General features: G+C 36.1%; 1 protein-coding gene across 2 annotated transcripts in view; it reads left to right on the forward strand.

The window, feature by feature from the left end:
• The first annotated feature begins 452 nt into the window (after positions 1-452).
• The window catches only part of LOC117982363 (netrin receptor UNC5C-like), a 123,855-nt gene continuing 106,630 nt past the window's right edge, over positions 453-17,677 (forward strand). For both annotated transcript variants that reach the window (XM_069498628.1, XM_034968717.2), the window contains exon 1: positions 453-675. The gene's annotated coding sequence lies outside the window, so the exon portion shown is untranslated. The remainder of the gene's footprint in view (positions 676-17,677) is intronic.

Here is a 17,677-nt window from a genome sequence, read left to right on the forward strand (position 1 = left end):
TGTTAAAAAAACGGATCTAAGTAAATTAATCAGAGAAGTCGTTGGTACAAAGCACAAACCCTCTTTGCGGAGCCGGAATGTATGAAAGTGTTAAGTTAGGACCCTTATTTCTGATTTGTGATATCGCCTAAAAGCTTTTCTAGTACCCCAGGCTAATCAATGCAGGAGTTTTGTCGTCATTTAGGTTATTTTTGGAAATGTCACCCGCAACCTTCGTTCCACTTACTCCTAACACGTCGTTTCTCCCAAGCCCTTGACATGCATTAACACTTAACGTGCACTTTTTTCTGTCTCTCCAGATGTGAGTGTGTCATTAAAATCTTCTATGGCTCCAAAAAGATCAAAAGTTATCTCCTCAGTTTGAGTGACTCCCGTGTCCCCTTCCCCTCCATTCCCAATTCCCCTCTGGGCTCTGTTTGGAACGGTTAAGGCAGTTGAATCGCGTCCACGGCGGGAGAACGACGTGTCGGTGTGACGGGAATTTTCGTTCTCGAACTCGCGTATTTGTGGAAACTGTTTTCATTGGTGTCATTTGCATACGTGAAGTGAAATCTGATTAAGTTACGGTGTGATGTGACTTTGTACTATTCACCTCACTAAATAAATGGGATTCGGTGAATAATTAGTGACTAATTTATCAGTGTTGATTACCATTTTGGATTTTGTTTCTATGGTGTAAGTTCTATTTTACATTTCTACCTCTATGTAATTAGTTATTTGTTAATGAATTAATCAGATTGACTTTATCTTCACTTCACTGAATAATTGGGTTCGTTGACTTATTTTTAAGTCAGTGGTTTTAACTATTTTGAATGTTCTTAATTTTATGAGTAGCTTACAAAGTTGTGTTAACTTAGTACGTACCTATATTATCTTCTATTTCCTTCCTTAGTTTATAAATACATAGTTGTGATTGGTAATTTAATTATCGATTTAATTTATGAATTTTATTATTCAGACATGTCAAAAAGCTATTATTATTTAGGAATTTTGTCTATGGTTACGTTTTGAATTTTTCTACTTTCGATCTTTACAAATTACAATAGCAATGGTTGTCTGATTAAACTGATTGAGTTGTTAGTAAGTCGTAACGGCTATTATCATTTCGTCGCGCCTTTTTATTATGTAGTTAACTACTTACTATCACGTTCAATTAAATTGTCTGTTATTTTGTTTGTCATAGAACTTTGATAAGTCTAAATAGCTTAGTTTGGTAATGAGCTTGAAACTTGAGATAACTTTTTAAACGTATTTCTGACTGACTGAAAAACGTTAAATTATTATTAAGATCTCGCATCTTATATCAACTAAATGTCGTAAATCAACTAAGTAAGGGTAAGGTAGGTATTAACGTTAAGTTTTTTTTTACTTATTCAGTCTTTTCATGATATATTCCATTCTAATATAGTCAGACTAGAATCTCATGGCAAATAGGCATAGGCAAATTTTCGGCAAATTCATGTATTTAAAAAAAACAAATAATTTTCACTATAACACTGAGTAGCAATATTCACCACAGAACTATATTCATAAGTTATTCACAGAGTACAGTGTTGCTAACTTTGGAATTTCATTTCCATATTTTTCATGAGATTCTGGTCTACCTATACCAACAACTATCATGTTCCTGATGTTGAATAGAGCCTTCTTATGCTAAGCCCATATTTGATCGGCTACTAGTTTTCACGCAAAGTGATTGCCATCTGAACTCTACAACCGGTTGAGAGCAACAGTCCTGCTAACTAAAGTTCAGGCTTGAATCCGGAAATATGACCATTTCGCTCTCTACATGACGTTAAATGACTGGCTGAATGATCTATCAACACACAGCTCAAACTACTGGATGGATCGGGCTGAAATTTGGCATGCAGATAGCTATTATGACGTTAACATCCACTAAGAAAGGATTTTTGAAAATGAAATACCCAAAGAGGTAAAATAGTGATATAAAATTTGTGTAGTTCATGCGGATGAAGTCACGGGAATATGTGGATGGATGATGATTCCTCTTAGACTGCATCATCACTTACTAGGTAACTGTACCTACCAGGTAAGATCTTACTCAAATGGAAGGTAAACAAGAAGATAGCAATCTGTCATATATAGAAACTGTTTACTAAGCAGCAAAACGTAAGGCCAGAATCAAACAATGTTTCTTGAATAAAATTAAATAAGCTTATCAACAATTCGTTTCTTAATAACATGTGTTAATTTACACTCCAATTAGGTAGAAGCATTAATATTTATGAGGCATCGTTAATTTAAATTCATAACAAAACAATAACAATCGATTTTTTTGCTCAAAATATTACAAGAGCCGCTGACCCGAGGCAGAAGGCCGAAGCGCTACAACATTTTTTGTTCCCTGCTTTGAATATTATTCAACACAATGTTACAATACTTGAGTAATATTAAATTCTTCTTCTTACGTGTGCTCAATCTATAGAGCGCACTCTGACTTTGCTTAGACTTAAGACAGAATTAAAACGAGACAGATGTAGATATATCTCTTACATAAATCTGTCTCATTTTAACTCAATCTTAAGTCTGAGCAAAGTCAAAGTGCGCTCTATAGATCTCAGCCTCCCAGAGCTAGGATTCGCTTTTCTATTTCTGCTCCTTTTGCATTCTCTACTTTGGTTTAAGTAGTTAGTTGTATATCTATACGTCAACCGCTCATTACATTTGTTCAACACAGGATTTACTGTACCGAATAAAATTTTGAAATTTATTTTATTTTGCTAATTTAGACCGGAATTTCATGCTTCAAAATATATGTAGTACGGTGTATAAAATGAAAAGGGCAGTTAAGTGAGAAATGTAATATGGAGCAGAAAGCTAGGTATGATTAAATCTTGTGTTTTCTTGATTTTGGGATTGCCTGTACCAAACCGCGATACCTATCTAATATCTTAAATTAAAAAGTTAAATTAACAAAGATAGCGTCTGCTGTTGTCCAGTATCCACGCGGACAAAGTCCTGGACATCAGCTATTAGATAGATAATATTATATACTCGAGTTAGGTATTATTTAGCAGAAATACTTAAAGATATTCCCTTACAAGAGATTCCCTTACAAAGTCGGTCTCATCTTTAGGTCTCCCTTTAACAAGGCGGAAGGTTTTCCTTTTATTTTTCCTCTGATTAAGTTCGTAGCGGATCACAAGACAAATTAGTGTCTGCCAAGAAGCTTAGTCTCGACCGCTATTGTTAATCTTTTTTGGGAATAGGAGGTTCTTTTAACAAACTTTTTGATTGTTATAGATTTTTTCGTTCCCAAAAGGAAGACGTTAGGTAATAAATCTCCAGGTCACCAAAGACGTAAATGCTTGCACAAAATTAGGACTTGAATGGAGATATCAGTACCCTTATTATAAATGCGAAAGTGTGTTTGTTTGTTGGTTTGTCCTTCAATCACGTCGCAACGGTGCAACGGATTGACGTGATTATTTGCATGGGTATAGATAAAGACCTGGAGAGTGACATAGGCTACTTTTTATCCCGGAAAACCAAGGAGTTCCCACGGGATTTTCAAAAACCTAAATCCACGCGGACGAAGTTCCGGGCATCATCTAGTCTAAAATAAAAAGACGGCTCTAGGACAGGATAGCTTTTTGCAAGACTAATGACTACTGACTCTGAGAGGAGACTTTCTCATTCTGTGAGGGGACCCGTGCTCAGTAGTGGACTGGTGACGATGACAAAGGACCCTAAACTAAAAAAAAAGTAAATGTTGGAGATGGCTCATGATTATAAATGTTTAATTTTGGACTTAATTCCTTAGCCTTGGTAGGTATTATTTTTTATTTTCTGATGTGTTTGTCTATAAATATCAGATCATAAATTCTGCTTCTCATTATTCAAATTCAAAAGTATTACATTTTACTTACGTACTTACATATTATTCGGAATTGTTCAAAATACAATTTTTAGATGTAGGTACCTAATTGTTGACTCCAGCTGAAACCACGCAGGTTTATTTGCTATGAGTCTAAACAGGATAAATAGAAGTCAATTTGGTCTTTATAATTATTCGTCTAAAGAAGAATTTACTATACAGGGTGTAACCAGAACGCTGGCAAAAATGAAGACATGTGATAGTACTGATGATTACTGATATACCACAAAAAAGACGCGAAAAAAATCCTATAATTTTGTAAAAGTTTACGATAGGTAGGTATATTGCAAATAAAACATCTGACTGACGCTAGAGGTCAACGAACGTTTTGTAAGTAGGCCACTCGGAATCAATGCCGCGTCGTAGGCAGGGCATTGGCCTGAGTTTTGCACGCTATACATTGCGGGTTTGAAAAGTAGTAAGTCACTAAAACTACAAAATGAGGCAAATGATTATTGATATTGAATTGTGTTCAGGTAACAGCTAGCAAAACCTTAGCCGTATAACAATAACGCTAAGTTTTTGCTAGCGTTCTGGTTACACCCTGTAGACATAGGATGAGCTAAAAACATTTCAGCACAAAAATATTTATTTCCATTGTCCTTGTCTACTAACTTTTTACTTATTTCTTTTTACTTATCTACACCCTTTTGGCTTACTTACAACATATTTTATTGAAATATTTAGTCCTTCGGTTCTTTCGGTATTTGGCTACCGGAGGGAATATCGAAAAAGATTTCGATAAAAGGGAAATCCTTAAGTTAATAAAAGATAAAACGTCGACTTAGACGCTTCTGAAGCCTGTCCTCGGTTTAGGTTGGGAGGATTATATTATATTGTACGAGGAAGCCGATAAACGTAAAAAGTTAAAGTATTTTTTCCTTAGCTGGGCCTATAAAAGGTAAGGAAATTACAGGTAACTTTTCACTGAAAGGGTAAACAAAATTCGTAGCAGCAATTTAACTCAACATACCGTAATACAATTTGTAATTAATGAAAAAAAACCGGCCAAGTGCGAGTCAGGCTCGCGCAATGAGGTTTCCGTACTACAGTCGTATTTTTTCGACATTCTGCAGGATAATTCAAAAACTATGATGCATAAAAATAAATAAAAATCTGTTTAAGAATGTACAGGTGAAGACCTTTCATATGATACCCCACTTGATATAGTCACTCACTTCGAAAGTTGAAAATATTCATTATTAGTTCATGACCACAAATTTTTTTTTGTGTGATCTAACCCTAAATTCACGGTTTTCAGATTTTTCCCCAAATTTCAGCTATAAGATCTACCTACCTGCCAAATTTCATGATTCTAGGTCAACGGGAAGTACCCTGTAGGTTTCTTGACAGACAGACAGACAGACAGACAGACAGACAGACAGACAACAAAGTGATCCTATGAGGGTTCCGTTTTCCTTTTGAGGTACGGAACCCTAAAAATCATGGAGGATAACGTATTGACCTTAGGTACATATTTTAGAGTTGGTCAAAATGAAAAACCTGTAAATGAAGGCTATATTTTCATAATTACTACTTAAGTACCTACTTACTTAGTTATTTTTATAATAAAAAAACTTTATGAAAGTAAATTTAAATAGATGTTTACGATTGTATAATATTTGCTTTTATAATGATAACAACACAATTATTAACTATCGTTTGATAACTTTGTGACCGAATTTCTTATCGTTGACAGAACTCTATAAATCTTTTATTATCGAGAAATGCTTCTTCGGCACAGCTCTTATTATTAATTACTCTTTAAACAGATTATGCAATTTCTAGAAATGATAATGTTGGACATAAGTCTACATAAGCGCTAATTTCAGCTCTGAAATTATCTTGAGTCGTAGCTATAAGTCTAAATAAATTAGCGCAAAAAGTTGATAGTGTAGGTATTGTGCATTAAATACTAACTGGCGTGTTTCCACTTGAGACCGTCATTAGCAATAACAATAGGATTATATTCTTAACATGCCACGTAAACAATAGGGGTAATAAACCAAACACTCATAGAGTCCATTCATTTTTAAAGGAGCCGGTTCAACCTTATGTACCTACCTATATAATATTTTGTTGCAAACCAACCAGTGTTGCAATACTTTTGAATTCACCCGCCACGACTTAATCCTATTGTTATTGTTAATGACGATTTCAAGTGGAATCACGCCAGTTTATTTTGAATGCACAAAAACTCTGCTGCGCGATTGCGGTAGAATAACAGCTACAATGTCACGATCGCAATCATCTCCGATTGGTTGACGCTCGCTCACTATTGGGTACAATTTTTTGTTGCAACAAGAATACCATAAATTCAGCCAATCACAACAATTGCGATTGTAATACCTAATGATTGATGCAGGTTTTACGGAATCGAGTATAGTCTGAACAAAGTCAAAGTCAATTTTATAGATGACAGCAATTCGAAAGATAGTGCTATTTTTAGCAAATTCACAACATTCAGTTTAATATCACAGGTCAGGCAGGTCGTAGTAATAGACGACCCAATTTGATTCCTGCCGACCACCAACCAAGCGACCGTATTTGGTAATTTGATTAACCGTGTGCCTACAAACTCCCCAACTTGGATATTCTGGTTCATACTTTATAGAAATAGCACATTCTCCATATTTGCACTTATAGTCATGACTAGTTGATGCCCGCGACTTCGTACGCGTGGCTTTAGATTTCAAAAATCCCGTGGGAACTCTTTGATTTTCCGACATGAAAAGTGGCCTATGTCACTCTCCAGGTCTTAAACCGTAGATACACATGCAAAAAATCACGTCGGTCCGTTGCTCCGTGATTGAAGGACAAACCAACAAACAATATTGGGGCCGATTCTCTAGTACACAATTTCTAAACTAAACTAAATGAACAGGTCTAAATCTAGTGCTTTCCTTTTCCGCAAGCAACATTATGAAAGGGATAGCAATAGATTTAGACGTGATATTTTAGTTTAGTTTAGAGATTGTGTACAAAGGAATTAGCCACACTTTCGCATTTATAATAGGGTTAGTGATTAACCCATTGCCGGCTTATTAATAAGCAGGGTTCTCCTCTCAGAATGAGAAGTAATTGGCAATAGACTACCGCGCTGGTCAAGTGTGGATCAGCAGACTTCACACACCTTTGAGAACATTATAGAGAATTCTCAGGCATGTAAGTTTCCTCACGATGTTTTCATTCACAGTAAAAGCAAGTGATATTTAATTAGAAAAGTTAGAGATGCATGTGCCCGGGATCGAACCTCCGACCTCTCGACTTGGAGGCATACGTCTTACCCACTAGGTTATCATCGCTCTAGTTTCCAAAAGCCCTTTATAAGTGAGTGCCTACATCATAAAAGGAATGTATAATACGCGACTGGTTGAGATGGCAATCGCAGAGAGAACGCCCCGCACACCCGCTTGGCCCCCGTACTAACCCAGTGCGGGCGAGCGCGGATGACGTGCGGGTGTGCAGGACGTCCCCCCGCCTCATATCCCGTTTGCCATCTCGACCTGTCGTGTACTATACCTGCTTAAATAAAACTCTTCCATTCCAATCCAAGAAAAAGCTTACCTAATCTTAATTCTACCTTTACTTTTTACGACTTACACAACCGACTTTTGATGGGAGCTCCTCAGATCAGATAAAACGCACCCATTATGCGTTTGGGAATATAGGTTAATGCGGCACACACATGTTAGTCACGTGGCGATGCTTGCAGATACGAGGAAAAAACTCTAATAAGGCGACTTCTAGAGAGGAGATACGTGAGAGATATTTGATTGTCATTGCCGATGATTTTTTTGTTGATGCGGTTACATCCACTAGTTTCATAATATAAATACAGGGTGTAACCAGAACGCTAGCAAAATAGCATCATCACTTCCCACCAGATGAGATTGCAGTCAATGGCTAACTTGTATCTGAATTTTAAAAAATCTACGCTATTGCTCATATCATTATCATCCATACTAATATTATAAATGCGAAAGTGTGTCTGTCTGTCTGCTAGCCTTTCACGGCCCATCCGTTCAACCGATTTTAATGAAATTTGGTACAGAGATAGCTTGCATCCCGGGGAAGGACATAGGCTACTTTTTCGGTTTAAAGACATATTTTATTTTCTCAATAAAGAACACAATAGTTCACTTAAATATCGAGAATTACAACTGTTTACATTAATTACAATGGTAGCTATTTAAGTGTCACAATCTTGTACTTAATATCTAACATTAATGTAACAAATACATAGGCTACTTTTTATCCCGGGAAATCAAAGAGTTCCCACGGGATTTTTGAAAACCTAAATCCACGCGGACGAAGTCGTGGGCATCATCTAGTATCTCATACTCGTGAAGGTATCTACCTATAGCGATTAAGAAACGTACTACGTAGTGGCCACTAAACATGATTGGGCGCTTACAAAACTCTGAATGCCTTATTAAATTGCCAATAAAACCTTGGATTACAACTGCAGCCCTAAAGCTCTAAGCTATTCCATTATTTCATGCGAGTAACTTGTACGAGCGGAGTGGATAGCGCGCCGAAGGCTGTTTGATCGTATGTAAGGCCTTATTTGTCGTGAACAAAGATTAATATCTTTTATGATTGTATTCTAGGTGATTTTATACGTTGCGACTTGTCGTATCGCATAGCTGCATGATTTTGTTGAACACACGATAAGTAGGTACTTACATGATTTTGTATCGCTGAAAATAGCCAGAGATAAATTATCTCCGACATAGCGGAAAAAAGCCTGTAGTGTGCTGTCTGGAAATCCTTACAAGGGGCATTCCATTTGTGGATGGATATTCATCGGTTGAAATCACTGAAATGATCACGCCGCTTCGCTTAGATGGTAGAAATTGTAGTTGGTAATTATCTGCGGAAAACATCTTCTGTCGATGCTAATTTGGGAATTGAGATATTTATTTCTTGAAATAATGAAACCATCTTCAATCTTTTGCAGCAGATAATAATAGTTATTTGCCTTAAATTTTATTTTGTCTCTACAATTATTGTAGGTACTTAATACTTGGTTACTTACTACATTTTTATCATGTTCTAACGTCTACAAATTCTTCCAGACGTCTGTGGTACTTAGCTTTACATCAAAATCTTGTCGTGTCGTGTCTTGTAAAACGCTGAAAATTCTACACAATGCATTTTTTGTTCATCTTGTATTGAATGTTTATAATATGCCGCTAATTATGATTTTATGCTGGATCATCTTGTTGCCTTGTCACTTGGTACCTTTTCTTAACAAGCTTCATATCCACAAATGATTCATATTATACACTAGACGATGCCGGATTAAAAAAACTGAAATCCACGCGGACGAAGTCGCGGGTATCATCTAGCTATCATAATTCACTAAAGATATTCTTTAGTGAATTATGGGAGCCTAAACACGATTGGCACAATTTGGCTCGATTAAAAAAAAAAACGCATTTTTTACACGATCATTAGGAGAAAAACCAGTTTTATTCCATTGATATAAAACTAATCTCAATAAAATTTTGTTTTATGTTAAACGTTTAATACCATTGTTTAATTACTTAAAACGCACTCCGAAAAGTTAGAGGTATCGAACCCCCGACTTCCGATTAGAAGGCGGACGCCCTAACTACTAGGTTATCACAGCTTTTGAATGAATATCTTCACTTCATATTATTACAGTAAACATACTCGTATGTACATAATGAGGCTTTGTAAAAGCGACTAACAGACAGTGAAGGTAACTCTGTTAGCAAAGATACATTTTGCTTTCAAAGGAGTTATAATGCCTTTGACTGACACAAAACTAACGAGACGTGTACGATGATTATAATACGAGAACTTAATATTATCTTTTATGCTAGGAACTAGCTGAAAATTGCCTAAAATGAGTTTGACAACAGATATATATATATATATATATATATATATATATGTGTACTACAGTATATATGCAACTATAGTGGAATTTTTCATGAAACAAAGTACTTCGACAAGAGCTTATAATATTATTATGTCCAATTCATAACTCTGAGAGTTCTCCATAATGTTCTCAAAGGTGTGTGAAGTTTACCAATTTGCACTATGTCAGCCTTCTTATTCTGAGAGGAGACCCATGCTATCAACTACATTATTAACTACTAGATGATGCCCGCGACTTCGTCCGCGTGGATTTAGGTTCTAAAAAACCCGTGGGAACTCTTTGATTTCCCGGGATAAAAAGTAGCCCTATGTCCTTCCCCGGAATGCAAGCTATCGCTGTACCAAATTTCGTCACAATCGGTTGAACGGATGGGCCGTGAAAGGCTAGCAGACAGACAGACAGACACACTTTCGCATTTATAATATTAGTATGGATTACAATTCATGAAATAAACGTTTTTCTTTCTTTCTTAACTTAGCTGGTGCAATTACCTAAATGATCGCTCACGCTCTAGTATTAAAATGAAACCTAGGCTTTAAATTCCTGACACCTATCGAGATCAATCAACGACAAACTCGATCAGAGATCGTCTCAATGGGTGCCCACTGTTGGACATAGGTTTCTTGTAGGAAGTCTTGTCAAAGGTGTGTGAACCTGTGAAGCCACCAAATTCCGCACTTAGCTAGCGTGGTAGACTATAATTACTTCTCATTCCGAGACAAGACCTGTATTTTGGGCCTGCGATGAGTTGAAGAAGATGATGATGATGATTGTTTTATTGTAAGATGGCAAAGAGTAAAGTAGAAGACTTTCTTTGCCTTATCCCCTATCCAAAGGTACCTCATTAGCTTTAGTCGATAACTAGCTTATTCCGACTTCAAACCCACATTTCCCCCCTCAGGGGTTGAACTTTCAAAAATCCTTTCTTAGCGGATGCCTACGTCATAATAGATATCTGCTATCTGCATGCCAAATTTCAGCCCGATCCGTCCAGTAGTTTAAGCTGTGCGTTGATAGATCAGTCAGTCAATCATTCAGTCAGTCACCTTTCCCTTTCATATATGTATTTAGGTATGAGACGTTATAAAACATGCAAAAGCTGGGGAGTTGCTTACGAAGGCGATAAGGACGACGGAAGTTCGCCTTATCTCAAATAAAACAAGCCTTTGGGACATACTGCTCCCGCTGCTTATTATGTATTAAGCTAAATAGGCAATAAAGTCGAGCATTTTTGCCTACATATCTACAAGGGTCACAGAGTCTATGAGATAAAGAAAGCGGGTTGGTGGCTGGGAATACAAAGGTCACTGATAAAATAAAATTTGTAATACGAGTTGGAAGGCATTTGTATCCTAGAATTTCTCTAGATATAAGATCTGCATGTACAGAGTTTTATCTTAGAAAAAATCTAAATAAAGATTGATTCTTTTACCTACGTTTGTTATTAGCTTTACTTTTTCACCTATCTAAACTATCACCACTACGTCATCTTACAAATGCAACAACGGACTTTCAAAAAGTGTAATTTATTAGGTACCTATTTTGAATAAACCATTTGATTCGATTTAAAAATACTTATTTTTTCTAAATGAAATTGAAAAGCTGGCCAGTGTTCTTGTTAAGTTTAATATTGTCCCTTGGTTGGTTCAAGTGGCATTCTTAAAACTTGCTACTTTTATTTCTATTAAGCAAACTGAGTTTTCCAAACTTGCAAGTTTAAGCCTGCGGGATTTGAATATTGAAGAAAACTTTAACTTTAAACCGGAACTTTTCTTTCTTTTTCCGTACTAGTATCAGTTTGGAAAAAGAATTATTAAGTTAAACTCTTGAGGATTGAAGCTTACTTAAACATTAAAAATTGCAATGGTAGCATACCATTGCTGCATAGCTCCTATTCGGGAGATGCGGGGTCCGATCCCGGCATGCATCTCCTACTTTTTGATCCTATGTGGGGTTTATGAAATTAAATATCACTTGCTTTAGTCGTGAAGGAAAACATCGTGAGGAAACCTGCATGCCCGAGGGCTAAGAGTTCTCCATAATGTTCTCAAAGGTGTGAAATCTGCCAATCTGCACTTGGCCAGCGTGGTGGACTATAGCTAAACCCTTCTCATTCAATGAGGAGATCCGTTCTGAATAGTTAGCCGGCGTGATGGGTTGATGGTGATGAAGCCGATTTAATTTTTCTGTTCTGCAAGCCTAACTCATTATTCATTATTATCCATACAAGGTAACTAGATAACTCTGAACCACTGAACTTTAATATTTACTCTGCAATTTGCGAGCTTTCAGTTTACGTCCATAACTCGTTAGACTAATGACTAGAAAGTTAGACAAATTGTGGATTTTACGGCTAATTCTATTCACAACGAATGTTAACGTCAATAACTTAACAACCATTTATACTTTTTTGTTAAGCTAATAATTTTAAGTTTGACATTTCTAGCTATATGTTTGGTCTTTGGGATAAAAAATAGACTATAAGTTTGGTACTATAGACGCCTAATAGCCGCACACCAAGCTTAGGCAGTTGCTTAGCATAAAAAGGTCGGCCCACGCCCGTTCGGTACCCTCTGTGCCCTCCACGTGCCCTCATTCCACATTGTCTTGATTACGTGACTTTTGAGTCCACCAATCACAACAAAGCATTCTCCCCTGTCCCCCACCAACAGCAAAATGAAAAACCTTGTACAGTACGCGGCAGAAAGTAATGACCTTTAGAAGGAGATAGCGGATTTGTAGAGAATTATCTCTGTCGTTGAGACCGACAAAACGTCATATTATAGGTATGAGTGACAGAGACAACGCTCTACAAAGCCGAAATGTCATTCTAACGGCCGATGTACATTATTTTCTGTCGCGTACAGTATATATGCGTACTCTTGAGGTTGAATTCTCTATGGCAGGTACATAATATCACTACCCCTAGTATTAATGTGAAAGTGTGTTTGTTGGTTTGTCCTTCAATCACGTCGCAACGGAGATACGGATCGACGTGATTTTTTGCATGGGTATAGTTTAAGACCTGGAAAGGGACATAGGCTACTTTTTATCTCGGAAAATCAAAGAGTTCCCACGGGATTTTCGAAATCCTAAAAACCTAAATCTACGCGTACGAAGTGAAAGTGTGCTTGTTTGTTGGTTTGTTGGTTTGTTGGTTGAACGTGATTTTTTGCATGGGTATAGATAAAGACCTGGAGAGTGACATAGGCTACTTTTTATCCCGGAGAATCAAAGTGTTCCCACGGGATTTTTAAAAATCTAAATCCACGCGTACGAAGTCGCGGGCATCAGCTAGTCCTCCTACAAATTTCAGCCAGAACTTTATATAAACCTCCATGAATCACTTTTAATGCTGGTAATATATTAATGGCGTTTACACGAGCATTAATCAGCGTAATCTTTCAACACTGTTATCTGTGTCGTTATCGCTCGGGTAATTATGAAAGGCTCCGCTAGGTGCTACTGTGCTATGTGCTATCTGATTAGAGATTACAGGACCGCCCACGTTTGACTTACATCAAATTTATAGTCTTCATAGTATCTATATCTTCATAGTATAAAGTCACTTCCCGCTGTCTGTCCCCTAAAATATGTATGCTTAGATCTTTTAAACTAGGCAATGGATTATAATGATTTAAGGATTTTTATCAATAGATAGAGTGATTCAAGAAGAAGCTTTATGCGGTATAGTTTAATATTTTTTGTATTAGTTTGTAGAAATACATAATTATTGACGATATTTTTTCAAGAGTATTAAAAAAGATTCGATTTTTTGTTTGTTGAACTCAAAAGCTACTTACTTAACCGATTTTATAAATTCTTTCACCTATAGAAAGTAGAAAGCTACATTATCAACAAAATATTTGCTCACAATGAAACCGACATTATGTTTATTGTATAATTTGTTGTATATATGTCTATGTATATAATATATAATGTATATACTACGTACAAAAACATTTGTTCTAAAAGGTTAAACCTTGAAAGAATAGACTGCTTCTACAATCTACAGAATAAACTGCCTATTATGATTTAAATGCCTGGCTGACATTTTTGACTGGTTTAAACTTATTTTTAAGCAACATGCGCTAAGAAATGCTGCATTATCTTGTTAGTAGGTACCTACTCGTGTTACAAAATTATGATAATACCGTAAAAAAAACTTTCTCAGTATTATAAAGACCTAAGTACAATTCTGATGTGCGAAAATTATTTGACGGCAACACTTACTAACTGCCAAAAGTTTTATCTTCTTTTTTTTTTCTATACAATATATATATTATACAAATTCCTGACTGACTGACTGACTTTATATCAACGCACAGGTCATAGACACATTAAATTTGGAGGGTGTGTACTTTGTAAAGAGTAGGTGTCCACTAAGAAAGGAAGTTTCGAAATTCCACTCCTAAATGGGTTAAATGGGGTTTAAAATTTATATAGTCCACGCGCACGAAGTCGCGAGCATAAGCTAGTAATAGCATAAAAATCTTCCTCAGTATAATAAAGACCTACAATAATCAGTTGTGCGAAAATTATTTGCCGGCAACACTTACTAACTACCAACAGTTTTATTACCATTAATGATTGTACAGTTTAATAAATTCCAGCGAGAATTATAGACCAGAAGCGTCAAAATTATTCACAAGCGCAACATAAACCAGTCAATTCCAGAGCGATTTGTGTCGAACTCTATTATTTAACCGTTCGACAGATTTCAAAGCGGTTTTACAACATTTCTTGCTCGGGCCCACGGACACGTTCGTTTATTTTTTCCCGAAAAGTTCCTAAAGGGACCAATTAGTTACGGAGTGGTGCCACACAAAAATTCTTTGTAGTAAAAGCCCGACAGATAATACGTGGCTAGTCTCGTTGTTAAGATTTGAGAAGTAAGAAGGTAGATTATGGAAATTGAAGGTAAGATTTCGGAGAGTGAGAATTTTTTCAGAGACTTACAAATAAATTAAATAGGTATGTTAAATAATTATGTAAATTCTTCTATTCTAGCCGTTGGTTAAATAGTCTGTGCGTGTGACACTTCAAAATTCAAATGAAAGAACAAATGAGGACCTCAAATGTTTTTTAATTTTTACTCATCTTAAAAATACTTAGTCGTATTTGGATTTTTTTTATAAATAACTGGATATATATTACCAATTGTGTATTATGTGATACAACTTACTTGCACTGCTAATTCTAATTTTATTCCAAGCGATTGAACTTGAGAGAATTATAGTACTTATTCTGAAGTATGATTTCTCTGGTAGAGTCTATTTTGTAGCCTATATTATTAGCCATCAACTGTATGAATGTTTTTAGAGCGTATGTATAAACGTTGTTTAGGTCAAAAAAAGAAAAGTTACGAATGAGTATAAAAAACAGGCCTGCACTCCGTCTACTATTTGCCTGAAATTTGGAAATGTAAAGACAAGTGCTGCCAGGTCTTTTTTAGGGTTCCGTACCTCAAAAGGAAAAACGGAACCCTTATAGGATCACTTTGTTGTCTGTCTGTCTGTCTGTCGGTCTGTCTGTCTGTCGGTCTGTCTGTCTGTCTGTCTGCCTGTCTGTCAAGAAACCTACAGGGTACTTCCCGTTGACCTAGAATCATGAAATTTGGCAGGTAGGTGGATCTTATAGCTGACATTTGGGGAAAAATCTGAAATCCGTGAATTTGTGGCTACATCACAAAAAAAAATTGTGGTCATGAACTACTAATTAGTATTTTCAATTTTCTAAGTACGACACAGAATACATAGTACCTTTAATATTTACTACAAAAACAAAAAACAAAAATCACGATCTACGCGTTTAGTCATCTCTATAAAAATCGAAAGATACAGTCGAAGGTTATTTGAAGCATTTATTAAGTTAAAATATACCCAAGCAAACAAAGACTTTCGAAACTACATTAGTTAGTTGCAAAGCTATAAACTATTTTCCCTACAGTCGTGTCATGATTTACTATGACTCGAAAGGTTTTCACAACGTTTCGTGTCAAAAGAACGCTTGACAATGCGGCTAATAAAACACATAATGCCTTCAAGGGACGTGGTGTAAGAGCCAGTTACTGTTTTGTTCCAAATGTTTATACCAGTCAAACTTCAGACAGAGATTTGCGCTGAGTTCTACCAAAGTCTCGATAATAGGTATAAGTTCCGCAAATTTGCTTTGCGCTGAAACCATGTCTCATAACATCAAAATGGCGTCATTTGACGTATTTCTATGTAAAAATATGCTATCAGCTCGAAACTTTAGTCTAGTGCTGACGTCACTAAATGGCGGCCACGCGCATTAGCAATTTGCGGGACTTATGCTGTATACTGTACTGTAGTGCTATCTTTTTTCACCCAGAACTTTAAAAAAAGGATAGTACCTATATACTTTTAGATTCTACTTATGCCAATTTGGTTATCTCTAGCAACAGGACTGTGTGTTATATGAATTAGCGCTATAATATTACAGGAAATGTAAAAAAAAGTTATAATATTAAAATAAATACCAAGCTCAATAGCAACTATTAATAACGATTTCGATGATAATATTATGAATGTCACTTTAAAAATACATGTGTCGTCGAATATGTTTTAGCGATAGCTTCAGAGGCTAAAGTAATCGTAAACTTCTAAACAACGCGTATCTGAATTTTTACATTATTAATTATAACATGTTTTAAATATTGTTAAAAAAAATCTATCAATGGAATGACGTGATTTTTGCATACATACTGTTAAAAACCTGCAGAGTAAGATAAGTAACGTTTTACCCATTAAAATGATTGAGTTTCCATGGCATTTTAAACATCGACGAAGTTGCGAAAAGAGCGGAGTTAGGAATTGAAGAAGTTGGGTTGGTTGGTACAAACGTTTTAAAGTAATCGGTTACTAGCTCTTAGACTAACATTGTAGGCCAGCGCGGGCCGGTTCTGAAGTAAAAAGGAAATAGTGTCCTTACCGCATTCAACACAGAATAAACGACTGCTGAATGCTATCGTTGAAATATGATCAAACTCTACGCTAACTAAAGTCACTTTGTGTTTTGTTTAGACAACATTTTTTAGATATACCCTTTTTTAGAATAAACTGTTCAACTGTTTTACTTAAATACATGACTTTGGGCTATGATTTGGCTTTTTGTTGCTATTTTGTTTTGTGGTAGGTAGTTTTTTGCTTGGTTGCATAAAATAAACCTACTAGAATCTATAAATTAGATTATGTAGGTAGATGATGCCCGTGATGCCCGATGCCCATGCCCGATGATGAACACAGTTTCTAGTAAGTAGGTATGTCTGTCTGTCTGTCTGCTAGCTTTTCACGACCCAGCAAGTTAACCGATTTTAATGAAATTTGGTACAGAGTTAGCTCACATCCCATATTTAAGTTTCTTAGAATTCAGTGGGAACTTTTCTTTTCTTTTCCGGGATAAAAAGTAGTCTATGGGCGTTTGTGCACTCATGCGTGATTCCGTGAAAAAAATGAGAATCGGATGTACGTATAATTGTATGACGGCGACTTCGAAGAATCACGGATACAAACCGAATATGGATGACTACTTTTTATCCCGGAAAAGAAAAAAAAAGTTCCCACGGGATTCTAAGAAACTTAAATATGGGATGTGAGCTAACTCTGTACCAAATTTCATTAAAATCGGTTAACTTGCTGGGTCGTGAAAAGCTAGCAGACAGACAGACAGACAGACCTACTTACTAGAAACTGTGATCACGTACAAAAGTCAATACAGTTTTCATCCGACTGCGGCGAAGTTCAAAGGTGGGTTGATATTGACAAAGCTTCAAATTCTTTACGTATAAGTAGGTAATTAAGTACTTTAAACCAAAATTACTTTTAGAGTAATCCTGCATTTGA

The sequence above is a fragment of the Maniola hyperantus genome, chromosome 5, assembly GCF_902806685.2.
Source record: "Maniola hyperantus chromosome 5, iAphHyp1.2, whole genome shotgun sequence".
Lineage (NCBI taxonomy): Eukaryota > Metazoa > Arthropoda > Insecta > Lepidoptera > Nymphalidae > Maniola > Maniola hyperantus.